The sequence below is a fragment of the Oreochromis aureus genome, linkage group 3, assembly GCF_013358895.1.
Source record: "Oreochromis aureus strain Israel breed Guangdong linkage group 3, ZZ_aureus, whole genome shotgun sequence".
Classification (NCBI taxonomy): Eukaryota; Metazoa; Chordata; class Actinopteri; order Cichliformes; family Cichlidae; genus Oreochromis; species Oreochromis aureus.
The window spans coordinates 97,674,428-97,687,676 of record NC_052944.1 but is presented as its reverse complement, the minus strand read 5'-3'; the positions used below and the strand labels follow the sequence as shown (position 1 = coordinate 97,687,676).

The window sequence follows — 13,249 nt, the reverse complement described above, 5'->3', positions numbered from 1 at the left end:
GAGAAGGCACTTAACTCACCGGGTGGAATCCAAGTTTCAGTCAAGCAGAGAAAATCCAGCACACGGGAAGAGAAAAATTCCTTCAAAATAAATGTCTTATTTGCCACCGATCTGGCGTTAATTAAACCCAACCTGAGAGGAATAGGCTCGGGAGCTTCCGAGGCGGTAACAACCAGATCCACAGGTCAGAGGTTTTTTCGGTCCACTCCACGCCAACGCAGATGTCGGAGAGGAGAGGGTTTTGCAGAACCCTTCCCAAGAGATCCCACAACAGGAACCAAGCAGGAGTCCACCGGGTCCAAAGCACGCAACGGCACCAAGAGTCGCGGGCAGGATCGACAAATTGAGCGAAGCTCATGAGGCTCATGAGCTTTATTCAGAACCAAGTCCTCTCTGATAACAAATGCAATAACTAATTATTAATTCACAAAGAGTATTTCCCTTCCTCCTTCAAGAGAAAATATATTGTTCAAGTATAGTAGTACTGGGAGGAGTAGTACTGTTCAGCTCAGTATAGAATAAAAAGAAAAGTCCACAGTCTGTTAGTCTAGTCTGTTTCTAACCTTCCCTCATACGTTTACAATTAAAGCCTCATCATTAAATCTGTATTTCCAACACTGTGTGAATTTCCATGACATCAGAGGCAGAGATGGGCAGTAACGCGTTACAAGTAACCCGTTACTAATCCAATTACTTTTTCCAAGTAACGAGTAAAGTAAGGGATTACTATTGCAAAAAAGGTCATTAGATTACTGTTACTTTCCCGTAAGCACACTGCGTTACTGCGTTACTAAACCGTGATTTCGTTTGCGAGTGTCTCATGACAATGACGTAAGCGAGTGCGACGTTCATGGCAACAGGTGTGTGCAGATCAAAAACGGATAAAATAACGAGTGCGGGAGAGAGTATGACCGTGCAGCGTTTAAAGTGTGGACGTACTGACCTTACTTTGAGTTTGATTCTGTAAAAAGTGACAAAAACATTAGTGTCTGTTGTTTACTGTGTGGGAAGAAAACTTCTTTTTACACCAAAAAAACCCCCTAAACTTCCGAGCAAGCACCGAATACGCTGCCACAGGAATGTGAAATTCATAGAGAAACTCCCGGATCCTTCCACTTACATGACTGCTGTGACACACCTGCACCAGGGCAAACCTCCACCTGGCCCACTCCTGCTATACAGGTGACTTTAGAGCAACAGGAACACAAGTCTTTGATTTTATTTATTTTCTGCTGTGTTTTACTTGATTCTATTTGAAAAAGTGAGTGTAAACACAAAAACTGTTTTATTTTATTTTATATGCTAGATTATATGCTGGAAAATATGTTTAAATGTTAAACTGTCAGGGCTCTGTGTGTGGGCAGGAGGAGATGTGGATCCAAATGCAGGACTCTGAGACGAAATGTAACTGAAAACCACAACTTTTACTGCTGGCACAAAACAAAAACAGAAACCAATGTCAGGAGGAGTAAAGTGTTATGCTGCTATTATTTGCTGCTATTTTTATGATCATCATTACCATTTGATTATTAATAGTGATGTTGCATTCAGATGCATTCAGATGTTCAAATATATTGGTATTATATTAGTCTTTATTACAAGTCCAGTAAGAACCACTTTAAACTGTTGAGTTGAATCTATAATTTTAAAGGCTTTTGAATGTTTTTATATTCTTACACTGAAGTCTTCAGTGGGTGAGAAACTGAGCTGCAGGGACAGGAAATATACTCTGTGCCAAAATAAGACAGGAAGTTACATGTTTTTGAAGTTGCATGCTTTGCTGAAGTGAAACTGAAAGGAGTCTGAGTTGGTTTGTCATTTTATTATGCATTTATCTTTTATTAAGCTTTGATTAAGCTTTAAGTAGTTGTATTAGATTGAAACATTTGTTTTATATATTTTACATGTAAGTCAAGATTATTACAGACATACACACACATAGTTTCAGTTGTGTACGTGCTGGCCTTCTGTCTGGTGGAAAGGTTACAAGGTTTAGCTGATGAAGGGAAGGGTGAAATAAAGGACAGCACACACACACCCACATACACACACATATTAGATAGACTCATTTATATAGGTAAGAGTTTAATTATGTTTTGCTTGCAACTGCAAAATTGTGCCTGCATGAGTGACAGTTTGTGCAGAACGTGGGCCTGATGTTCCAGAAGATAACCCTGGGCAGGATGGTGACAGGAAGCACCTGGGTTCGAGCCGAAGACAATGTTCTTTTTTAAACTGTGTTCAAAGTTAACTGAACGTTTGTGGTTTTGGATTGACGTATGCTGTATTGAGTCTGCCTGGCAACAGGCAGACTGCCAACCCTATAAAGTCTTTGTTCTGACTATTGTAAGATAGTTCAACACTGAAATCTGCACAAGTGTTGGACTCCACATGTGTGCACATTAAAATCTTCGTCTAATTGCACCAGGCCGGATCAGTGGTTATTATTTTTGGATTCCTCCTCAATATTAGAACCTTAACACCAAACAAAACAAAACAGAAACCAAACATGAAAACACTAACTGGAACACACAGGCAGGATCTGAGGGTACGACGTGACACTGAGCACAGGAAAACACAGGACTAATATACACAGGGTGGTAATCAAGGAATGGGCAACAGGAGGGAGACACACCTGGGAGAAATTGGACTAACGAGACAGGAGGAGCAAAGCTGTACACACTGACATAAGACAAAGACTTTTACAATAAAACAGGAAACAAGAAACCACTAAACAAAGACGCAGACACGACACTGAGAGACAGACTAGACACTGAACTAAACCTGCAATAAACATGAGAACACAAAACCTAAGAACTAATCCCTAAACAAGAATAAATGAAACATAGATTCACAATAATAATAATATTCATCATCATCATCAACACAAGCACCACAATAAGAAAGGAATCCAAAATGCGAAAACACACCAAAACATAACTCAAAATACTGGGTCAAACTGACCCAGAACCGTGACATAAACAGAGTTCTTCCGGTCAGAGAATGTTGCATAAAATTAAATTTTTGCTTGAAGCATAAAGTTTAAAGATTAAAACTAACAAAACTAGTCTTGATGCATTCTCAATCATCCAGGTAAGTAAATCTCCAAAATTGGTCCACCCCAAGGATCGGGTCCCTCGACACAAACAGAGTAACGTAGTGTATGCTGTTAAGTGTCAGGAGGATTGCCAGGATTTATCTACCTCATCAGGCCAGGACTCTGCAGTCTATTTACACCTACAGACCAGTGGACACTCTTTCAGTGATGAGGATGTTCACATCCTGGACAGGGAGTAACGCTGGTTTGAGCGCGGAGTCAAGGAGGCCATTTATGTGAAAAGGGAAAGACCATCTCTGAATCGAGGAGGGGGCCTAAGGGTACATCTTTCGCCATCTTACAATGCTGTGATTGCAGCCATTCCCCAACTCTCTGTGAATGGTACTCATGGCCATTGGTCAGTGGTTGTTGATCAATGATCATGAGAATTTGCATAATTATGATTAAGGAACTGACCTCACAGCCCATTGTTCCTTCAGTGGGCTGGTTTCAGTCATTATGCAAATGTACTGTTTATAAGATTGGGGAAACCTGCAGTCAGCTGAGACTGAAGAAGTCACTTGGATGAGTGACGTTTCTCCCACTGAAAAGGAGGAAGTAATCAGTAATTAGTTACTGATTACTTTTTTCAAGTAACTTGACCAACACTGGTCAGAGGCGCGAGCTGCACCTGAGTGTGAGTTCCTTAGTTTTAGTAGGCAGAAAGTGGGGGATATTGCTGCTATTAATTGTGTGTGTCCAAGGTTTATTGAAAGGAATGTCACTAAGTTGATATGTTGAAATGAAGCTGTGTGGCATAGGTAGAGTTCAGTGTCTGGATTTTGTAATGTTTAAAAGAAAAATGGAGAATAATCAATTAATACAATGTGTTGATGTGGATGGAAAGAAAAGACAGCCAAAACCGACTGGTAAGGCATTGGAGAATCAGAATGAAACGCTTCAAACAGAACGTCACACTAAGATGAGTAAAATTAAAAATGTCAGAAAGGTTATTAAAGAATTGAAGCAATCTGAGGATAATGTTTCCACTGCTCAGGCTCGGTTAGAGGATTTGACTGCATTGCTTAATAAGGCAACTCACTTGCATGAAACATTGCTTCACCAAGGAGACCAAGAAAAAAATAATCTGCTTATAACTGTGTGTCCACATAATACTGAGTTCATGGAAGAGATAAAGAAATGGCTTTATAATGCAAAGGGAAACCCACAGAGTACAAGTCAGGTGTCTGAGCTTGATCTGCCACAGTTAAATCTGCCTGGTGTTGATTCTTCTGATGTATTACCTGCTGGAAATGGTTCTGGTGCTTCTAGGCAGACTAGGAATGTTGGTAAAGGTGCTGCTATATGTGATGTTAAGTGATAGCATCTCTAATGTTGGAAACAGAGGTGGTTGGAGAAGTAGATCATCACTCAGTGGCTCCATAGTTTCATCTGCCTTGTCAGCATGCATAAAGGCAGAGGCTGACAAGGCCGCCCTTCTTGTCCGACAGGGGTTGTTGAAAGAAAAGCATGCTTTGGAAGAACAAGAAATACAGCTTGAGAAAAGAAAGGAGCTGCTCAGCAGCAAAGGTGAATGTTTTAAAAGCTTCTGAAATGTCTCAAGTCTCAAGTGCTGTTAATGGTAATGGAATGAACTCTTATGTAGGAAGGGAACATAGGAGGTTAGGTGTTTTAAATCCTAATGCTCAGATGTTCAAACCTGTGTTACCAGAGCGACCCTAACAGGGTGTTGGTGCAAGTGATCATCAAGCGCAGCATGTATTGGATGTAGGGCCCAAGGTTAAAAATATTTCTCAGCCCAAGGTCGTTTCGTTGGAATAGTCAGAGACAAAGTTACATCAAGTATTTCCAGGTGCAGTTTCGACAACGCCGATGATGTCGCAGCCTCAGGCACAATCAAAACATCTTACACCAACAGCGCAAGGTTGTGAGGGTCATGATCATCTAGTCACTGTTTTGAAGAATCAAAATGAAATTACAACTTTGTTGGCTGAGCGACAGTCTCTGTTTTTGCTACCAAGTCATGACATTCATTTCTGTGATGGTGATCCTTTGCAATATCAAACCTTTATGAGAGCTTTTGAGCACATTGTAGTGAGTCAAGCTCGGAGTGCAAAGGATTGTTTATATTTTCTCGAGTGTAGCACTGGTGGTGCGATACAAGTAGTAGGCATGTAAGAGCTGTTAGTGCTGTTTCTAGCCTTCTTTGCATGTAGTACAGGCAGTATAGTTACCTTTAACTGCAGTACGAGGACAGAAGGGAAATATGGGTCAGATCAGACAGGTTCTAGGTTTGTAGGAGCCAAGTGTGTCTGACAACAGGGGACTCGCACACAGTAGGTGTAGAAAACAAAATTGCATTTATTAGCAATTATTAAAGTTTAGCAGGTTGTGCACATTTAAGTGACCAGGTTCCCAATTCAACTTTTCTTCATTTACTTGGTCTAAGCTTTTTCTTATTTGTCACTTTTAATTTTTGTTACTATTCTTATGTCTCTGTCTGTTATTTCTTTAAATGCAAGAGGTTTAAGAAAGTGTTAAACGTAAGGCTATTTTTTTTGTTTTGCAAACAGTTCAACTCAGATTTCTGTTTTATACAAGAGTCTCATTCAACAGAACAAGAAAAAACATTTTGGAGATCGCAAGTGGGAGATGATCTGTGGATGTCCCATGGTACAGAGCATGCTGCTGGTGTTTGCATACTTAAAGGAAGATTTAATGGTAACATTTTGAATTCTGACATAGATAAAGATGGTCATTATATTTTTCTAATAGTTGAGGCTGCACACTCTATGTATATTTTAGTCATTGTGTATGGTTTTAACTGTCAGAGGGAGAATAAACTATATTTTGATAGGTTGGAGGAGCGCCTACTGCGCTGGTTATCTAAATATCCCAATTCTTTTATAATTTTTGGTGGAGACTTTAATACAGTGTTTAACAGCTGGCCTTCTAGAAGTTCAGACTCTAACTCATTCATAAGACTGTTTGCACAAAGATTCAACTTAGTCGATTCTTGAAGGGATTCTCATTCATCTCAGATATTCAATTCAATTCAATTCAATTCAATTTTATTTATATAGCGCCAAATCACAACAAAAGTCGCCTCAAGGCGCTTTATATTGTACAGTAGATAGCACAATAATAAATACAGAGTTTAACCCAACAATCATATGACCCCCTATGAGCAAGCACTTTGGCGACAGTGGGAAGGAAAAACTCCCTTTTAACAGGAAGAAACCTCCGGCAGAACCAGGCTCAGGGAGGGGCGGGGCCATCTGCTGCAACCGGTTGGGGTGAAAGAAGAAAAACAGGATAAAGACATGCTGTGGAAGAGACACAGAGATTAATAACAGATATGATTCGATGCAGAGAGGTCTATTAACACATAGTGAGTGAGAAAGGTGACTGGAAGGAAAAACTCAATGCATCATGGGAATCCCGGCAGCCTCGTCTATTGCAGCATAACTAAGGGAGGATTCAGGGTCACCTGGTCCAGCCCTAACTATATGCTTTAGCAAAAAGGAAAGTTTTAAGCCTAATCTTGAAAGTAGAGATAGTGTCTGTCTCCCGAATCCAAACTGGAAGCTGGTTCCACAGAAGAGGGGCCTGAAAACTGAAGGCTCTGCCTCCCATTCTACTTTTAAATACTCTAGGAACAACAAGTAAGCCTGCAGAGCGAGAGCGAAGTGCTCTAATGGGGTGATATGGTACTACAAGGTCATTAAGATAAGATGGGGCCTGATTATTTAAGACCTTGTATGTGAGGAGCAGGATTTTGAATTCAATTCTGGATTTAACAGGAAGCCACTGAAGGGAAGCCAAAACAGGAGAAATATGCTCTCTCTTTCTAGTCCCTGTCAGTACCCTTTGTTATGATTTAATGTTGTCAGTGTTTTGTTTTGTGTTATGTTTAAGGATTTGTTCTCGTTTCCTGTTTTATTGTGAAGGTCTGCGTCTCATGTGAGTGTGTTCAGTTTTACCTCTGTCTCGTCTTGTTGATTATTCCCAGCTGTGTTCCCCACCTGTGTGCAATCTCCCTGTGTTTCCCTGTGTGTATTTAAGTCGCGTCCTCTGTCTTTGTAGTTTGGCTGGCCCGTCTGTGTATCCACCATGTCTCATCCGTGTGTTTCCCTGCTGCCCAACCGTCATCTGTTTTCTGCTGGCTGTTATTCGTGTTCAGGTTTGTGTTTCTGTTCAGGGTCAGTAGTTTAGTTTTTCCCAGTATAGTTTAGTTCTCCGTTCACCATTTTGTCCATCTCTTTTGTTGTGTTTGCCTTAGTGGCACCAGCCATTTTTAGCCGATCTGGTTGTCCATTTTAAGATAAAACCTCTTCTCACCCACAACCTGGTATTCATCATCTTTTATGTTGCGGCTATGAGCCGGGTTGTAACAGAATTGGGGGCTCGTCCGGGACACATTCGTCCTCGCTGGAGGGTCCGGAGGACCGCTTCAGCATTCTGTTTCAGCTGGAGGGTCCGAGGGGCCTGTCCAGCCTTCATTCGTCTCCACTGGAGGGTCCGAGGGACCGCTTCAGCCTTCCGTTTCCGCTGGAGGGGTCCAAGGGGCCTGTCCAGCCAACATTCGTCTTCGCTGGAGGGTCCGAGGGGCCTGTCCAGCATTTGTCCGTCTTCGCTGGAGGGTCCGAGGGACCGCTTCAGCATTCCGTCTTCGCTGGAGGGTCCAAGGGGCCTGTCCAGCCATCATTCGTCTTCGCTGGAGGGTCCGGAGGACCGCTTCAGCATTCTGTTTCAGCTGGAGGGTCCGAGGGGCCTGTCCAGCCTTCATTCGTCTCCGCTGGAAGGGTCCAAGGGGCCTGTCCAGCCAACATTCGTCTTCGCTGGAGGGTCCGAGGGGCCTGTTCAGCCTTCGTCCGTCTTCGCTGGAGGGTCCGAGGGACCGCTTCAGCATTCTGTTTCAGCTGGAGGGTCCGAGCGGCCCGTCCGGCATTCGTCTGCCTCCACTGGAGGGTCCGAGGGACCGCTTCAGCATTCCGTCCGCCTGCAGAATAGCGGCCAGTGCCTTGTGTGCTGGTCCTCCAGGACTACAGCATTCATGGCTCTCTAGGTCATGGATCAAACATTTTCATTTGGGGTTAAATGTTTGATTTTTGGGTGGGGGGAAATGTTATGATTTAATGTTGTCAGTGTTTTGTTTTGTGTTATGTTTAAGGATTTGTTCTCGTTTCCTGTTTTATTGTGAAGGTCTGCGTCTCATGTGAGTGTGTTCAGTTTTACCTCTGTCTCGTCTTGTTGATTATTCCCAGCTGTGTTCCCCACCTGTGTGCAATCTCCCTGTGTTTCCCTGTGTGTATTTAAGTCGCGTCCTCTGTCTTTGTAGTTTGGCTGGCCCGTCTGTGTATCCACCATGTCTCATCCGTGTGTTTCCCTGCTGCCCAACCGTCATCTGTTTTCTGCTGGCTGTTATTCGTGTTCAGGTTTGTGTTTCTGTTCAGGGTCAGTAGTTTAGTTTTTCCCAGTATAGTTTAGTTCTCCGTTCACCATTTTGTCCATCTCTTGTTGTGTTTGCCTTAGTGGCACCAGCCATTTTTAGCCGATCTGGTTGTTCATTTTAAGATAAAACCTCTTCTCACCCACAACCTGGTATTCATCATCTTTTATGTTGCGGCTATGAGCCGGGTCGTAACACCTTGCTGCAGCATTTTGGATCAGCTGAAGGCTTTTCAGTGAGTTTTTAGGACATCCTGATAATAGTGAATTACAGTAGTCCAGCCTGGAAGTAATAAATGCATGAACTAGTTTTTCAGCATCACTCTGAGACAGGATATTTCTAACTTTAGAGATGTTGCGCAAATGGAAGAAAGCAGTCTTACATATTTGTTTAATGTGTGCGTTGAAGGACATGTCCTGGTCAAAAATGACTCCAAGGTTCCTCACAGCATTACTGGAGGCCAAGGTAATGCCATCCAGAGTAAGACTCTGCTTAGATACCATATTTCTAAGATTTTCAGGGCCGAGTACAATAACCTCAGTTTTATCTGAATTAAGAAGCAGAAAGTTAGCAGCCATCCAGGTCTTTATGTCTTTAAGACATTCCTGCAGTTTAACTAATTGGTGTGTGTTACCTGGCTTCATGGATAGATAGAGCTGCGTGTCACCTGCATAGCAGTGAAAATTTATGCTATGTCTTCTAATGATGCTGCCTAAGGGAAGCATGTACAATGTAAATAGAATTGGTCCTAGCACCGAACCCTGTGGAACACCATAATTGACCTCAGTGTGTGAAGAGGACTCTCCATTTACTTGAACAAATTGGAGTCTATTAGATAGATATGATACAAACCACTGCAGTACAGTACCTGTAATACCTACAGCATGTTCTAATCGCTCTAATAGGATATTATGGTCAACAGTATCGAACGCAGCACTGAGGTCTAGCAGGACAAGCACAGAGATGAGTCCACTGTCAGAGGCCATAAGAAGATCATTTGTAACCTTCACTAAAGCTGTTTCTGTGCTGTGCTGAGCTCTGAAACCTGACTGAAACTCTTCAAATAAGCCATTCCTCTGCAGATGATCTGTTAGCTGTTTGACAACTACTCTTTCAAGGATTTTTGATATGAAAGGAAGGTTGGAGATTGGCCTATAATTAGCTAAGACAGCTGGGTCTAGAGATGGCTTTTTAAGTAAAGGTTTAACTACAGCCAGCTTGAAGGCCTGTGGTACATAGGTTGATCATATTTAAGATTGAAGCATTAATTAATGGCAGGACTTCTTTGAGCAGTTTTGTAGGAATGGGGTCTAAAAGACACGTTGATGGTTTGGAGGAATTAATTATTGAAGTTAACTCAGAAAGATCAATTGGAGAAAAGAGTCTAACTTAACATCGATGGTACTAAAAGTAGCTGTAGATAATATTACATCTGTGGGATGATTATTGGTAATTTTTCTCTAATGATAAAAATTTTATTTGTGAAGAAGTTCATGAAGTCATTACTAGTTAACGTTAAAGGGATTGTTGGCTCAGTAGAGCTCTGGCTTTTGTCAGCCTGGCTACAGTGCTGAAGAGAAACCTGGGGTTGTTCTTATTTTCTTCAATCAGTGACGAATAGTAAGATGTTCTGGCTTTGCGGAGGGCTTTCTTATAAAGCAGCAAACTATTTCTCCAGGCTAAATGATGATCCTCTAAATTTGTGACACGCCATTTCCTCTCCAGCTTACGAGTTATCTGCTTTAGGCTACGTGTTTGAGAATTATACCACGGAGTCAGGTACTTGGATTTGAGGCCTTAGTTTTCACAGGAGCTACAGTATCCAGAGTCGTGCGTAGTGAGGAGGTAAAATTATTAACAAGATAATCGACCTCTGTTGGAGTAGCGTTCAGATAGCTGCTCTGCTCTATGTTGGTACAGGGCATTGAAGATGATAACAGTGGGTGGATTATATTCTTAAACTTAGTTACAGCACTTTCAGAAAGACATCTACTTTGATAAAGTCTACTCTCCACTGCTGTGTAATCAATTATTGTAAATGTTATCAGGAAATGATCAGACAGCAGAGGGTTTTCAGGAAACACTGTTAAGTGTTCAGTTTCTATGCCATATGTTAAAACAAGATCTAGAGTGTGATTAAAGTGGTGGGTGGGTTCTTTTACATTTTGAGAGAAGCCAATTGAGTCTAATAACAGATTAAATGCCATGTTGAGGCTGTCATTTTTAGCATCTACATGGATGTTAAAATCACCCACAATAATTATTTTATCTGAGCTGAGCACTAAATCAGATAAAAGTCTGAGAAATCAGAGAGAAACTCTGTGTAAGGCCCAGGTGGACGATAGATGATAACAAGTAAGACTGGTTTCTGAGTTTTACAGCTGGGGTGGACGAGGCTAAGCATCAGGCTTTCAAATGAATTAAAAGTCTGTTTTGGTCTTTCGTTAATTAATAGACTGGTGTGAAAAATTGCTGCCACACCGCCCCCTCGGCCTGTGCTTCAGGATTTCTGGTAGTTAGAATGACTCGGGGGTGTTGATTCATTTAAACTAACATACTCATCCTGCTGCAACCAGGTTTCTGTAAGGCAGAGTAAATCGATTTGTTGATCAATTATTAAGTCATGTACTAACAGACTTGGAGGAGAGAGACCTAATATTTAATAATCCACATTTCACTGTTTTACTCTTTGGTTCAGATGTGGATACTGTATTGTTCTTTCTTTGTGATATTTTATGTTTAAGTTGTTTATTGCTGGTTTTTGGTTTGTTGTTTGTCTTTTTGGGAGCTGACACAGTCTCAGTGGAGATGGGTTTTGGGGGTAGCAGGAGGAGAGAAGCTGCAGAGAGGCGTGTAAGACTGCAACTCTGCTTCCTGGTCCCAACTCTGGATAGTCATATTTTGGGGGTTTAATAAATTGGTCCATATTTCTAGAAATGAGAGCTGCTCCATCCAAAGTGGGATGGATGCCGTCTCTCCTAACAAGACCAGGTTTCCTCCAGAAGGTTTGCCAATTATCTATGAAGCCCACATCGTTTCTGGGACACCACTCAGACAGCCAGCAATTTAAGGAGAACATGCGGCTAAACATGTCACTCCTGGTCTGATTGGGGAGGGACCAGAGAAAACTACAGAGTCCGACATTGTTTTGGCAAAGTTACACACCGATTCAATATTGATTTTAGTGACCTCCGATTGGCGTAACTGGGTGTCATTACTGCCGACGTGAATTATGATCTTACTGTATTTACGTTTACCCTTAGCCAGCAGTTTTAAATTTCCTTCAATGTCGCCTGCTCTGGCCCCTGGAAGACAATTGACTATGGTTGCCGGTGTCTCTAGCTTCACATGTCTGAGAACAGAATCACCAATTACCAGAGTTTGACCCCGGCGGGTGTGTCACCGAGTGGGGAAAAGCGGTTGAACACATGAACAGGTTGGTGGTGTACCTGGGGCTTCAGTTTAAGACTATGCTTCCTCCTCACCGTCACCCAGCCGCCCTCTTTCCCCAGCTGCTTGGGGTGTGCCGGGGAACAACTAGCGGGCCTCGCTATCTTCGGCTGCACCAGCTACAGGGGCCTGGCTAGCTACGGGTGAATGAAGGGTGCGGCCCGAGTCTCCAATTCAGTAATCCTGGCCTCCAGAGCTGCAAATATGCTACATTTGTTACAGGTATCATTACTGCTAAAGGAGGCCGAGGAGTAACTAAACATCTGACACAATGAGCAGGAAAGTGCAGGAGGGACAGGTGAAGTAGCCATGGTGCTAACGAGTCAGCTACAAGGTAAGCTAAGCTAGCGAAACAGTAAAGAGACAGTGAGTGAATACTTTGGCTATAAATTAGGTAGTGAGTACACAGAAAGGGTGATTCAGATGAAGCACGTTAAGATTATACTATGAAAAAGGGATGTATCAAAAGATTTAAATTAAATTGCTAAGCAGAAAAGCTACTCAGAAACACCACTGTGTTTGAGCAGGAACAGGAAGTGATACTCTACCACAAAGCGAGCGAACACCAAGTGACAGCGCCAGATAGCTTACACTTGGTGTAATAAGACTCAAACCAGGCACTCACGTATCGATTATTGGCTTATCTCAAAAGATTTAGAAAAAGTTCAAACGGATATTTATCCTACACCACTCTCAGATCACAAAATGGTTAGCTTATCGAGCCCATTGTCATCCTCCCTAATCACTAAAACCTCTTACTGGAAGCTAAATAGTACCATTCTTGAGCATAAAGAAGTGATTTGTGAAGTTCAGAGATTCATTAAACTTTATTGGAATAAAGCTCTCACAGATAATACATTTTGTAGCAACTGGGAACTTTTGAAATATGAAATTGGAAAATTCTTTAGAAAATATAGCAGTGATTTGGCAAAAAAAGAAGATCTGAGGAGACACAAGTGATACGAAGAAGGAGAGCAGAATTCAGCCAATTTTTTCAGACTTGAAAAGCATCAATCTAACACCAACTCTATCCTACAACTAAATATTAATGGGACATTTTCTAATGATAAGGATACCATAGCAAAATATTGTTCAAACTTTTATTGCAAACTTTATTCTTCTAGTTATTGCCCTGTAGCTTGTCTGATTTTTTTTTTAATTCTTTAGACAAAATTACTCAGCTGAATGAGGAGGATAGTCAGCTTTGCGACAGATCAGTTTCTTTGATCGAGGTTGCAGATGCTATAAAACATCTAAAGATTAACAAATCACCTGGACCTGACGGCCTT

At 41.9% G+C, this 13,249-nt stretch overlaps 1 pseudogene; it reads right to left on the bottom strand.

Annotated features, from left to right (window-relative positions):
• LOC120434775 overlaps positions 1-11,185 on the bottom strand; it is a 31,324-nt pseudogene extending 20,139 nt beyond the window's left edge.
• Between the last annotated feature and the right edge of the window lie 2,064 nt (positions 11,186-13,249).